The sequence below is a fragment of the Amblyomma mixtum genome, chromosome 6 (genome assembly GCF_055824585.1).
Source record: "Amblyomma mixtum isolate Tamu chromosome 6, ASM5582458v1, whole genome shotgun sequence".
Classification (NCBI taxonomy): Eukaryota; Metazoa; Arthropoda; class Arachnida; order Ixodida; family Ixodidae; genus Amblyomma; species Amblyomma mixtum.
The window spans coordinates 26,359,028-26,371,806 of NC_143017.1; the positions used below are offsets into that span (position 1 = coordinate 26,359,028).

Below are 12,779 nucleotides of genomic sequence, written 5' to 3' on the forward strand. Positions count from 1 at the left end.
GTTCGCGTGACCTTGCGACGTCATCACAACTTGCGCACTGCGGCAGGTAGCAGTTTAATTAAGGATTGGTCGCAAGAGGTTGATTGGGAAGAGCAACCTGGGTGTCACAAGCGACGCCGCCGGGGTGGCTGTGTTTCAAATAGCCGCCTGCCGGGATCAACGTCACAAAGCTACTCAGGCTATGATAGTGAAGGGCTCCGGAAATTTCGACCACCTGGGGTTCTTTAACGCGCACTGACATCGCACGGGCCTCTGGAATATCGCCTCCGTATAAATTCGACCGCCGTGGCCGGGATCGAACCAGCGTCTTCGGGTCACCAGCCGAGCACCATAACCACTGAGCCACCGGACATTGGCGCATCGCTTAAAGGGGCACTGAAGAGGAATCTGAACTTGCCTTCTTACAGCGGGAACTCGATTTTAAATTGGATTAAACGTCCCGGCTCCAGCCTTTTTTTGAACTCGCCGCAGACGGTAGGAGGAGTCAACTATAACGCGTGGAGTGCCTTTCAGACAGTCGGGTGGCGGCTTCGCTTTCGCTTTTATTTTGTTTTTTAGGTTTCCGTGAATAAATAGATCCAGTCAGCGGCTACATAGCCGCAAATTATGCCCACGGAAATAAAAATACGCGTGGACTCTTTGCTTTCGCCGATCACTAGGTATCACTCCGCCGATGGCAGAGCGACAAACCGCCACGGGACCGGCTAAAAGGTTGGTTGACTCCGCCTACCGTCTGCAGCGATTTCAAAAAAAGGCGGTAGCCGAGACTTTTAATCCGATTTAAATTATGGAAATTGGCCGCAGAGGACAATAATGCGGAGTTTCTAAGAATGCTCGGAACGCGTAGATGGAGTTCCCGAGGTGAAAGCACGAGTTCAGATTCCTCTTCAGTGCACCTTTAGCAGCTGCGCCACTGTCAGGAGAGGCAAGAAGAATATACTGTGTCTGCGAAGTGATATGCAAAGAGGACCCCAGGCCACTGAAGGGGCTAATTAACACTATCATGTCTATAGCCTTAAGGGGGAGCTTAATTAAGTCGCCCCTCAGGTGCATTCAGTTTACAAGCATGCTAACCGGAAGGGAAACCGTGAGCAATCAAGGAGACAGAAAGTTAACGAGAGGCGTAAATACATAAATGCGACTGTAATAGAATAGATCATCGGGGTATGCAAGCGGTCAATTTAACAAACAACGCCGAACCTCGACATCGGAGGCTGGCCAGACAATGACAGGTCAGCCGACGAAAATTCCAGGGGCAAGAGCAGGCGGGCGAGCGGCGAACGCATCGTAAGACAAGGCCCTTGACAGGGGCTCTCGGGGCTCAGCTGCGTAAACACTTTGACAGGTAGGCAAGGAAGCACGGAGACGAGGAATAAACAAAAAAAGGGAGCCTTAAGCAGCAGTTTGGCGGAAGCGAGGGAAGGTGGCGGCGGCGGGGAAAAGGAAAGTCAACAGAGAAGCTCTGACAAGTGCCTGCTCCAGCGGCGGGCCTCTCAGTGGACCAGAAATGAGGGGAACCAACCAGCCTGGTGGGGAACCTAACACGAAGAAACAAGCACCAGTGGGACAAGAAGGAAAAAAAAAAGTAAAGTCGACGGCCACTAGTTGCGAAGGAAACAAGAGCAAAATCCGGTAAATTGAGGAAGGAAGACCGGCCGTACAAATATGCGAGAGAAATATGCCCGATACCTCTTTGCTTGCTCTTTTTGCTCGTAACAGGGGGTTGAACAGCAGGAGATGGGCGGAAACCGAAAGGAAGGGGGCACGATCACCAAGCTGAGCGAAAGGAAGATGTGGCGGCGGCCGAGGGAGAGGTGGTGGCAGAGAAAAGAAGCGCCACAGAAACTGCTCGAAGGCAGGCGCTTTCGCAAAGGGGGAAATAAAAAGAAATGGGGGATCCGCCGCCGGTCTACCTGTGTGCCGAGAAGGAAAGTCACGTGAGCAGACCCCGCCTCCCCGTATAAAAACGTGGGCCGCGCTCTCCGCTTGAGGTCACTCGAAAACGGGTTTGGCGAGAGTGGGCCCCCGAGTGCGGAACCGACCGAGCGCCGTCGTCGACGTCGTCCACCGCCGCGGATGTGTGTGTGCCAGCTCGGCTCCGACCAGCGCCGCCACCGAGCCCGGACCGCCTGACAACCGACGGATTTTGCGTGCGCGCAGCCGGAGGAGGAGACCGCAGTGCTTTTCGACTCACAGTACAGCCCCGACGTAGTACGACCTGTTCGAACGCGACCGCCGAACGAAGCCTGAACTCCGTCGGCGCCTACTCACGCAGGACGTCGCCCACTGCCTCTAGGTGAGTGAAGGCTCGCTTCGCTGCCACTGCCGGCGTGTACGCCCCATGCAGGGGCTGGGTTCGTTCGCCTAACCTAGCGTTCTCAAGTAGACTAGAGCAGCGGTCGGTGTCTTCCTTCGTCGAGGAAGGGACAGGATAGTGTACGGGGAGGTCGCGAGCGCCTCGGGGCGGCGTGGCTTCGGGCCGTGAGATGCGGCAGGCGCTCGCTGCGAGCGCTGCGTCCCAGATTTCCTGTAAGGACGCGGTTGCGAGAGGGCCGCGTAGCGTGGGACTAGACTTCCAATGCGTTGCCGCGCCTGGCATCGGCCACACGGTCGCCCAGAGGGTTGTTGCGGAAGGACCCGATGATACGGTTGATTCCCGTTCGTCGTCTCGCGAATCTTGTTGTGCCATTTCGTTACTTTCCACTGCCACAGAGGCCTCCTTGATTTTTTTTTCTCTCTTCCTCTTCCCTTCTACAAAACTCTGATCGTGATCCGCGCTGCCACTTCATTGAAATTCATTTCCTACACGCCTCTGATAGTGGAGCAGTCCTCCACATCGCCGAGCGGACAGGCCTCTCAGATAACCGGCACGTTCCCGAGGTGTGTGTTAACAGTGCGCGAGCTGATGTCCTGCATCGAACAAGACTCTCGCAATGACCTGTTGCACGTTCCGGGCACGTGGGCGCTATCCTGCCGTGCAGCACGGCCGCATCGATGCTTCGACAAGGATTAGCGAGATTAGAGCAAGCGCTGGCGATGCGAAAGTGCTTACAGAGCATGTTGTACGTTTGCAAAACGCGCGGAGGCCCCGTCGCCCCTACACCACGCTCTCATTCGATCATGTCAACAGGGCTTGGTTTCAGGACATGAGAAAGCGATCAAATACTGGCGCATGCAGTTTGCTAACACGCATCCTATCGTGCCCCGGAAATCGAAAAATAGGATGAAGCACCACGCACGACACTTGGAAACGCCAGACTGATTCTTAAAGAGCGTTTGTTGCCTTTTCATTAAAGTTTTACCATGTTTATGAAGGAGTTTAATGACAAAGGCTGCTGCTGTAAAACGCAGGCTTGATTCAACGCATTTTTCATTTGATAGACGCAATTACTTTCTGTCGTCTGGAGGTACGCCATGCCTCACAAGCGAAAGACATCACAGCGCTAAACGTCTTGAACCACTTCTCGCAGTTGTAGCGCTAAACAGTTCAAGGTTTCAGAAACCTAGCCTAGCGCGTAGGTTTGTGCTGCAAGCGGGCCAAATAGGCAAATTATCGATTGGTTTTGCGATAACGGATTGAAAGACCACAGCGATGGGCCGGTGCTTTTTAGTTGAGTAGCTTGAATTGTTTGCTATCAGGCTACACAGCCACGCCTCCATCGACCTGATCTCTCTCTCACTTTCCCTCTAGGAGTAGATTACTGCAGGCAGCAATTACGCACAGTAAGGTAATAGGCTAGCACCGCAGTTTCTACTCATCGCTGTGCTGAAGATAAAGGCTTGCTTTAAGCAGTCGTGTGGGAATTGAAGGGAATTTTTTTTTTCGTAGCAATTAAATAACAGCTGCATGTTTTACCTAAATAAACCAAGACATAAGTTCAGTGCCTACATGTGACATCAATCACGAAGCTGATATAAAATCCCATTTTCCCTACAAGCGCCATTCTGCGAATATAACTTTAGGAAATTTACATACCTGACATTAACTTTTTTTCTCTCTCTAATGATATGCGTGCAGGCTTCTAGCGCATAAGCTGCCCGTGCACGAAGTACATGACAGGGTGAAACTGCGCCAGTTGTTTTCAAAATGAACGAGTTCGCCCGAGTGCAGCTCCGCTCGAGTTCCAAGTGAAAAGCCATTACGCTCATCAAACCGGAAAAGCAGCTAATCCGACACTGCCACGAACGACAATTTGTCTTCGTGCCGGAAACAGAGAGCAGAAAGGCACTATCTGTTATGCGCGCCGCCAGCAGAGGGCAGGGATGAAGCCGAAGAGAAATTCCCTTTCAAGATAAACAAAGGGCGCCTGCAGATTCTCCCTTACCTTGAAACTGGTTTCAACAGCTCCTCGCGCACCGAGCAGAAGGCAGGACGGCGCGAAGCACACTCAATAAATGCACTACACTCCTTAACAAACCTGCTCTTCCAAAGCCGAAACCTTAAATTGATGCCTCGCGTATGGAGCGCACATGGAAATCAGTGATGAATGTGGGAAAACTGGCGATGGCACAGAGTGCAGGGGCGACTGAGTGGGGTTAAAGGGACCGAGGGGACAAATTAAGGTTGGCGTCTGTCGAAAGATAACGGCCCTCTAATGACTTATAGGCTGTTCTCACTGATAACATAGCTTTTGTAAGCTGGAAAAGGTAAAAAAAGAAAGAATGGGATCTTGCACAACTACCCTTTTTCGAAGTGAAGTTCAGAAAGTTTTGGTCTGGTTTATTGGGGTTTAACGTCCCAAAACAACTCAGGCTATGAGGGACGCCGTAGTGTAGGGCTCCGGAAATTTCGACCACCTGGGTTTCTTTAACGTGCACTGACATATCACAGTACACAGGCCTCTAGAATTTCGCCTCCATCGAAATTCAACCGCCGCGGCCGGGATCGAACCCGCGTATTTAGGGTCAGCAGCCGAGCGCCATAACCACTTAGCCACCTCGTTGGCCGTTCAGAAAGTTTTTTTTAGCGTGGATCTCTGAGGCTAGGCTACACCTTCATTCGCTTCCCGACGTTGATCACGGAGTCCTTCTTGGCCTTGACGTCAAGAGCTTGAATCGAGTGTTGGGAAAATTTCCAAGTCGAAATTTGTGATAAAAATGCGTCTTCTACTGCCAGGTCAACGTCAACGTAGCCAGAAAAAAACCTCACAATCGCGTTTCACGAAGAACAAATAATGTATGGAGCTGTCCTCAGTGTATCTGAACATTTTATTCTGCCGTGGCTGGATGGCCGACTTCAATTTTTATTTTGTAATTATTCAGTAACGCTTGTATTGTGTATTCTCGTTTGTATTGCGCCTGTTTTGTGAACACGAATTTTCGCCAACTCGGCCAGCTTTCCGTTCTAGTGAGCACTGCAGCGTTTGCGTAATGCGGCCGCTGTGAAGGCCGCGCGCATTTTGGGTCGGACCCAGCTGCCGGCGTTGTAAGCTTTTAATTTGCCTACAGTCACTGAAATGCGCAACTTATAAGTGTTGCCCTGCTGAGCGCACAGGCTGGCAGACTATTTCCTTAAAACAACGGCACGAAACAACAGAGATTAGAGAGGGTTACTCGCTTAATGCTTGTGTCCTTATTTACACTAATAAAAGCAAGTATCTCCTAGCTCAAATCATATCAAATCAACTCTTTATTTTGCTTGGAATAAGGATGGGGCAGTCGCAAAAAGCTGCTCCAAGTTGTAGCTTGACGAGACGACTGCCCCTACATCTTGGCAGCAGTTGGCACCACATCATACATAGTTTTCGTACATTTGAAAACGAAATGACAAACGCACACAGTTAAAATACACTCAGTATAGATAAATGACATCACTGGCTTTGTAATGATAAATCATACTATGTAATTAAGCAGAAAAGAAACAACGAACAGTAATAAGATACATGAAAGGCTCAGACGGGGAACATGGCAATTTACGACTGGGCGAGAGTTAACTAATTTAATTTATGGTGAAATTGCGCATTTACTTCACGCGGTTTCGCTAGGGAAACGCGAACGGGTACAGAACTATGAATAAGCAAGCTTAGCAACACGACATCTCGCTCAGGGCAGCGCAAATTTCTATAATAATAAATGCCGTGCGTAAAACTCGCTATCCTGTTTCGTGAGTGTTGTGGCATTGCTGTCTACACCACGGGAAATTTGCGCGTCCTGAGTTGTCCTTGCTAGCTTCGATTCACATGCGGACACCAATCCAGATAGCCCCACGCGAGGAAGACGCCAGCCTTGCTTTCTGGGGAAAATAGCAAAAAAAAAAAAGACAATAGAGCGATAGGAATGCGAGTAAGGGAGACGGCAAACAGCGCCGCTATTGCGCAAGCGCGAGTTTCACGGAACAAAAGAAGCTGGAACGTGGCACAACGGCCCTGATTACTTTCCCGCGGGCGCGCGAAGCCTATAGCCCCACTTTTTTACGCCATGTACCCGATATAAAACCGGTGCGACTGTTGCACACAGCCGAGGAGTGAAGCACACATGGCGTATACCTCATTTATTGCCTGTATTTCGAGGGAATCAAATTTTTGAGCACCATCGTTCCCGCCAGAAGCAGATGTAAAACCCTAGAACTGGAATCGTTAGATGCGAGGTTATTGTCTACGTTACTAGTGAAACTAGTAGGAGACAGTTAATGGGGGGGCCTTTTGTGCCAGTCCGACGACTTTAGCACTCATCATCATCATCATTTATTATCCCTTAAAGGCCCCTAAGTGGGGTATTACATAAGGGGGGGGGGAATCGATAACGTATGCATTAATGGTCAGTGATAGGAAAACGAGAACTGGCACTACAATACAGTAATACAATAACAATACAAGGATACCAAAGATTGCAACAAAGCAAAATTCAAAAACTCCGAACTCGGCAGTAAAGTTGCGTAAACACCATTCCTCCCCACCGTCGGTACATCCTGCGTGTGTCAGATATTGGCAATTAGATAACAGTTATGTGTCAACAACAGTCGAAGTTTCTTGCTGGACGCTGATACTAGCACACGTCCAAGAAGTGAAGTAATTTCTCTCTCTCTCTCCCCCCCCAACCCCCGCTACCTCCACCTGAGCGGCGCTGCAGGGTACGCTTCGTCGTTAAATCAGTACTTTATGCACGTACTTTCTGCCTCGGTGCGCGGGACGACACGCGGCGACTTGACCGTCCTGTGCGCCGCCGGTTCGGAGAATTCAGTGAAGATCATAGATATATGTGCATATATATTCCACTTATTTTCCTCCATGCGGTGCACTGCACTGCCTCAATTTTTTCTCCGAGATTCACTCGACGTGACGCGGGCCGCAGTGGCCTTGGCGAACGCTTTACTGTTTCTAGCGGCGGCAGTTCTTCGTCGCGACTGCGATTTCGCATTTGTTAGCACGCAACCCGCATACGAGCACTGATGGCCTCGCTCCCTCTCTTTACGACTTTTGCGGGATAATTTGTTTTTTCCCCGTAAAAGCCGGTATCGAAGCAGAAAAGTGTCCCGGCTGTCTTCTCAAGCAGGAGCTCTCGCCTGCACGTCAAGGAGCGACGAAGAGGGGCGGAATGTCGGTAGATTAATTCTGTTATTACGTGCTCCAGTCAAGGCTTTTGAAACTTTGTTTTTACTTTCATTATCAAGGCTTCGGTATTTCTGTCGTGCATTTGAACGTAGTCTGCGAAGCGAACACGGTCGATCTCGAAAGGCACAGGGCCTCCATAAAAGAAAGAAAGAAAGAAAGAAAGAAAGGAAGAAAGAAAGAAAGAAGGAAGGAAAGAAAGAAAGAAAGAAAGAAAGAAAGAAAGAAAGAAAGAAAGAAAGAAAGAAAGAAAGAAAGAAAGAAAGAAAGAAAGAAAGAAAGAAAGAAAGAAAGAAAGAAAGAAAGAAAGAAAGAACGCTCGAGTAACTGCATGCTTCACGCTCATGCTTCATTCCGTCAAAGAACGTTCCACACGCCATGGCTTCATGCGGAATACCGTGCTTAAGCTTCTTCGAGCAGCGGACGATAAGGTCGTATTACAATTCCAGAAGCAGCCATGAGCCGGTTGCAACTATGTCCTGTCTTCTGTACGTCCTGTCATCCTATCTCTCCAGCGTGGAACTCTACTACCGGCAAAGATACAAAACAAGCAGATAAGACGCACGTCCAGTCCTGATTCTACACAAAAAATCTGTAACAAGTAATCAAACACACCTTGTATACTGTACACGTGAGGGATAAACTGCTTACCAGATGGGCGCGATAAACGGCGAAGGGTCGTTAACTTTGAAATTTCTCTTTCGCTGACGTCTCTCGTCCGGCCTATGTCCCACGGTGAAAGCGAAAACGAGCCCTAATGAAAGAACAATGCGTGGAATGGGCCTGTCAAATTAGGTCGCCTGTGCCGTTAAAACCGTGTCTAAAGCGGTCGGCCGTTGGAAACTTTACGGCGTGCGCGAAGTCAAGGTAATTCAAGGCAACATTAAATGAGTGGGAACACGCCTGCCTTGTCAACAAGCACGAGGTCGGCGATAACGGAGAAAGCCTCACTGCTTGAACAGCAGAGCCTATTTCACGCGGGCACTTCGCATGAGAATAGTCGGATGAAATGCAAAGTATGGAGGCCGTACTTCTAGAACTTGTTTACCCATGAAACCAACTGTTAGCGATCCATTTCGTCACAATGAATGCCGAGCGCTAAACAAAGGAGGCGGAAAATATGGCGAATGGCAGCGTCCTCGAATGCGCGCGCCGCTTAAACTGCAGCTGGCAGCGAGATTCGACTGATGAGATCCGACGCTATCCCTGCCCTCCCTCTCAGGCCGATCGCTTTCCCGCGAAGGTTGCCGCGAGGGATGCGCGCGTGCTGTCGACGAAGGAATAACGTTATCGCCGCACGCAGCGCCCGAGGGAAGTGCGTGCGGCCGAATGAATGGTCTCGTTAGAGGCCGCGCCGCCGCGTTTTGCGAAACTCCCGTGGAAACTCTCCGACTAGCGCCCCGCTAGCTTCTTTCGACGTCGTGTCTGGCTGACGGCGCCAACGAGTGTCGCCGTGGACAGCAACACGGCGTGGACAGCAACAACGAGCGATTTGCCGTCCCCAGACCCCGCGGAGCTGACGGGGTGAAGAGCGCGGAGGGTTCGGTGCTGGGAAGGGGAGCGTCTGCAATAACGAGTCGATTGTTGATGCCAGCCGCTGTTAGCCCGCCTTCCGTTCGCCAGAATGCGAAGAGAGTGAATCAGACGCGCGATCGTTGCACCTTGCCGGGCAATATCAAAGCCGAGCGTTAAACGGCGCGCGAAAGAAACAAAAGCTAGAGATGCTTCGCCAGTGAGCGCATGCGCGAGGAGCACGAAAGCGAGCCGTCACGTGTTCCATCACGTGTCTCTCGCCGCTGGGCCCCGGGGGACTCTCGCGGTGCCAGCGGCACCTGTGGTGATGGAGTGGCAGTCACCGAGGTCTTTTACCCCTTTGGCCGCCTACGAGCGGCGCTGGCAGCAATTTCCCCTGCTCGATGCGTTCTCGTCCGCGCATCGCTCTTCCTCAGGACCCCGGTGAGGCATCCCTGTGGCTCCTTCTGCACATTCCTGCATTGCCGAGGGCCGCTGCGTTAGTTATACAGCGGCGTGCCCCGAGGCCTCCCAATTCCGCCGCTCTGCAGGATACCTGGCTGCAGTCGCCGCAGAACGCGTTCGTGGCATCGCGATGGGTCGCCGCAAATGTCAGCTGCAGTGACTGGAGTACGGTGATATGTTTAACGCACCCTATGTACAGGTAACAGCAATACGAAAGGGAACACGAGAGCGCGTGGTCGCCGCGCCGCGGCGGCGCCTCGCTGCCGTCGAGATCCGACGAGAATCGGCGGCGATGGTGCACGCGCGGTAAGCACGGCCGGCTGCTCTTCCTGCGCATGCTGCTGGTGCCGCCCACTCTCGCCGGCTGTCGGCGGCAGCGGCCATGCGCTCGCGTGTTTCCTTTTACACTGTATCTACCTGTACATGGAAGTGAGGCGCGTGTAGACGGACGTGCTGCTGCCGGACCGTTTGGAGCGCCCTTTTCGACGGGTTTATGGCTGCTTCGCAGAAACTAGGCGCCACGAATACTTATACATTGAACGACTTGAGACAACGTAGACCTTTTCCAGATCCGCTTTCTGAGGCCTCCGTCTTGAGAAACAGGCAGTGGCTGTGGCAGCGCGCTTCGTTCCTCCACGATCGCCCCTTCTTACCATTTCTCTGTGCCAGATATCCAAGTGGAATCCTGTTCCAGCTAACCTACCGGTGCCTCTCTGCTGCCTCTTCCTCGCTCTCTGAGCGAGTGGTGCTCACCTTGGAGCTGCATTTTTTGACACTTTTCCCAACCTTTTCCCAACCAGCCGACGACTGCGGTAGTGTGAAATCTGTCATCAATACTCGTTCATGGCAGCAATCACATTCGACGTTCCAAAACTTAGCTTTACGCTATTGGTGAAATACTGGAAGGATGCATACGCGTAATGACGTGTTCTCATCGTTGGAGAGAAACGCACTGGACAAGTATAAAGAGCGCGTTTAAGCAGAAAATCTGGTTATTTAAATAATGAAATCGTAAAAGATTAAGAAACCGCTCGTGCCCAAAGGGTTGTGCAGAATCAAGCATGTGGTGTGGAGAGGCCGAAAAAACTTCATTTCGCGTCCAAGTTCCGGGTAGCTGCTTCAAATTACAATGCTGAGGCTGCATTTCGGGGAGCATATGCTTTTCCAGAACCAAATCACGTGGTGCATACAGCTTTTGTTACTCGGCACTTTGAGTGGGTGCAGAAAGGAACCGACCGAAGGAAAAAGTATCTATGCTTTCCTTGGTCTCTCATCTTTGAGCACAACAGTGGAAGCTAGCCCCGTACAAGTTAGCGAATCGAGGGCCCAATATCAAAGCGCCGATAAGGTTTACCGGGTTAGTTGTTTCATTTCAGTGCTTGATTTCAACTGCGCGAAAAAGACGAATAGAAAAGAAAGAGCACGTACCACACGGGCGAACGCCGACTTCTAACCTCATTTCACAAAAACAAACAAAACGAATCTATAGCGTGTTCATCTCGCGAAACAATCTAACCGTCACGTATCGTTGCACTGTACTTTAAAAGCTCAGAGAAGACCAAGCGAACATAGCAGAAAAACAAATGAAGACCACAAAAAGGATCCAGAAGAGCTACTGGGCCGACTCAAATACGAAAAACAAAATTACATCATCAGAAACAATAACGTTCCTCTATGCACATAGTAAAGTTTCACGGGTTCTTCTTCTTCTTCTTTGCACCAGAGGTGCCCCGCCAGAGACGGTTGGTAACTCGAAGACTGAAACTTGATTTTCGCACCAGGGGTGCCCCGTCAGAGACGGTCTTGTGATCAGTTGAGATGCAGGGATAAAAAAGGCAATAACTGGAGATTTATATACAAATATTTACAGAATATACAAGTTAGATACAACGGCAAAAAGACAAACAACCAAAAGGCGGAACTGGCTAACACTAGGGGAGGCCCCTACTCGGCGTAGCCGAAGATGCGTAGCATCTCACCTTAGCGCAGAACCCCGCTTCCAGCTCCGGGGCCCGGTTTTAAAGCCCTAAAGGCCCAGCCCACATTCGGTAACTTCCAATCATTCTACATTCTTCATATCATTGGCTAATCGAGAGCATGGTCAGCCCTCCAACTACCGTAGGGTAACACCCTTTCCAGAAAAACAAACGCACGGTCGTGCCAGCATGTGCGGAGTAGAACGTTCTCTCCACCACAAAATAAAAATAAAAACAAACACAAATACACATTCGTGCCAGAACGTGCGCGAATCGGTTCCGCGGGGTGGGTGGACACCCGTACTTCCCGGCGCGTTCGCGAGCGGCCGCGTTCCAATGACCCCCGCGAACACTACCGATCCCTTACACGCCCTCCCCAAGATTCTACAAAGGGCTCAAATGCCACTTTTAGAATGACAACAATGGAGGGATCGTTGTCGGTAATTAAACCACCCTGTGGGTGACATACCGCAGCTACACAAGCACTGGCATCAAACAAAACCAAACAGCAAAAAAAAAAATCCACACGGGCACCAACACAACACAAGCAAATTGCACACTCAAATACACGCGGTGACACGCTTGCTGTGCGCCGTAATACGGAGTCCAAGTTGATAGGCTACTCAGTTCACTTGCATGCACACTGTCGTCCTGCTCGCGAATGAGCACACATACGCACCGACACTCGCGACTGGAGCGTTCACTAGCACTCGTACGATGTCCGTAAGTGGCCACGTGAGCCTCCTTAGTCGCACCGAGCGTCCCTGTGTGAGTTCGAGCCGCTACGCGTCTCAACACGATGAACGCCTAATGCCCCCTATGCTCATTAGGCTGGTGCCACAGCGGGGCAAGAACTCAACAGCTGGTGCCCTCCAGGATCAAACACGTCATGATCCTCGATTGGTCCAAATATATGACCATGCGACGCCCATAAGGGCACGCTCTCGTCGGCGCGCCTGTACGGACCGCGTGCTGGGTAAGGAACATATCTCTTGCCCAGTTCAACTGTAACAGTGCGGCCGGCTTCGCTGCCCATAATTTGGCGTACCGCGGCACGGAACGTACTGTTCCAAACGCCGACTTTCAGTGTGAAAGCTATGCGCCTGTCGCCTGGTACTTTGGAGCGTTTGGAGCTATTTGCACCGTTCCTGCACGGACAAACATTTAAATCGCCGCTCCCTGCTTGATAGGCGCTGGCCGGCTGCGTGGCATCATCTGCAGCACGAGCTTTCTCGCCGTCGCTTGACCCGAGCTTGCCTTGTGGCAAGTCGTCACGCAT

The 12,779-nt window shown here is 51.1% G+C and overlaps 1 protein-coding gene across 1 annotated transcript in view; it reads left to right on the forward strand.

The window, feature by feature from the left end:
* Window positions 1-2,001: 2,001 nt before the first annotated feature.
* Window positions 2,002-12,779, forward strand: part of pio (zona pellucida domain-containing protein piopio) — a 105,386-nt gene continuing 94,608 nt past the window's right edge. The window contains exon 1 of the mRNA XM_089547694.1: window positions 2,002-2,296. The gene's annotated coding sequence lies outside the window, so the exon portion shown is untranslated. The remainder of the gene's footprint in view (window positions 2,297-12,779) is intronic.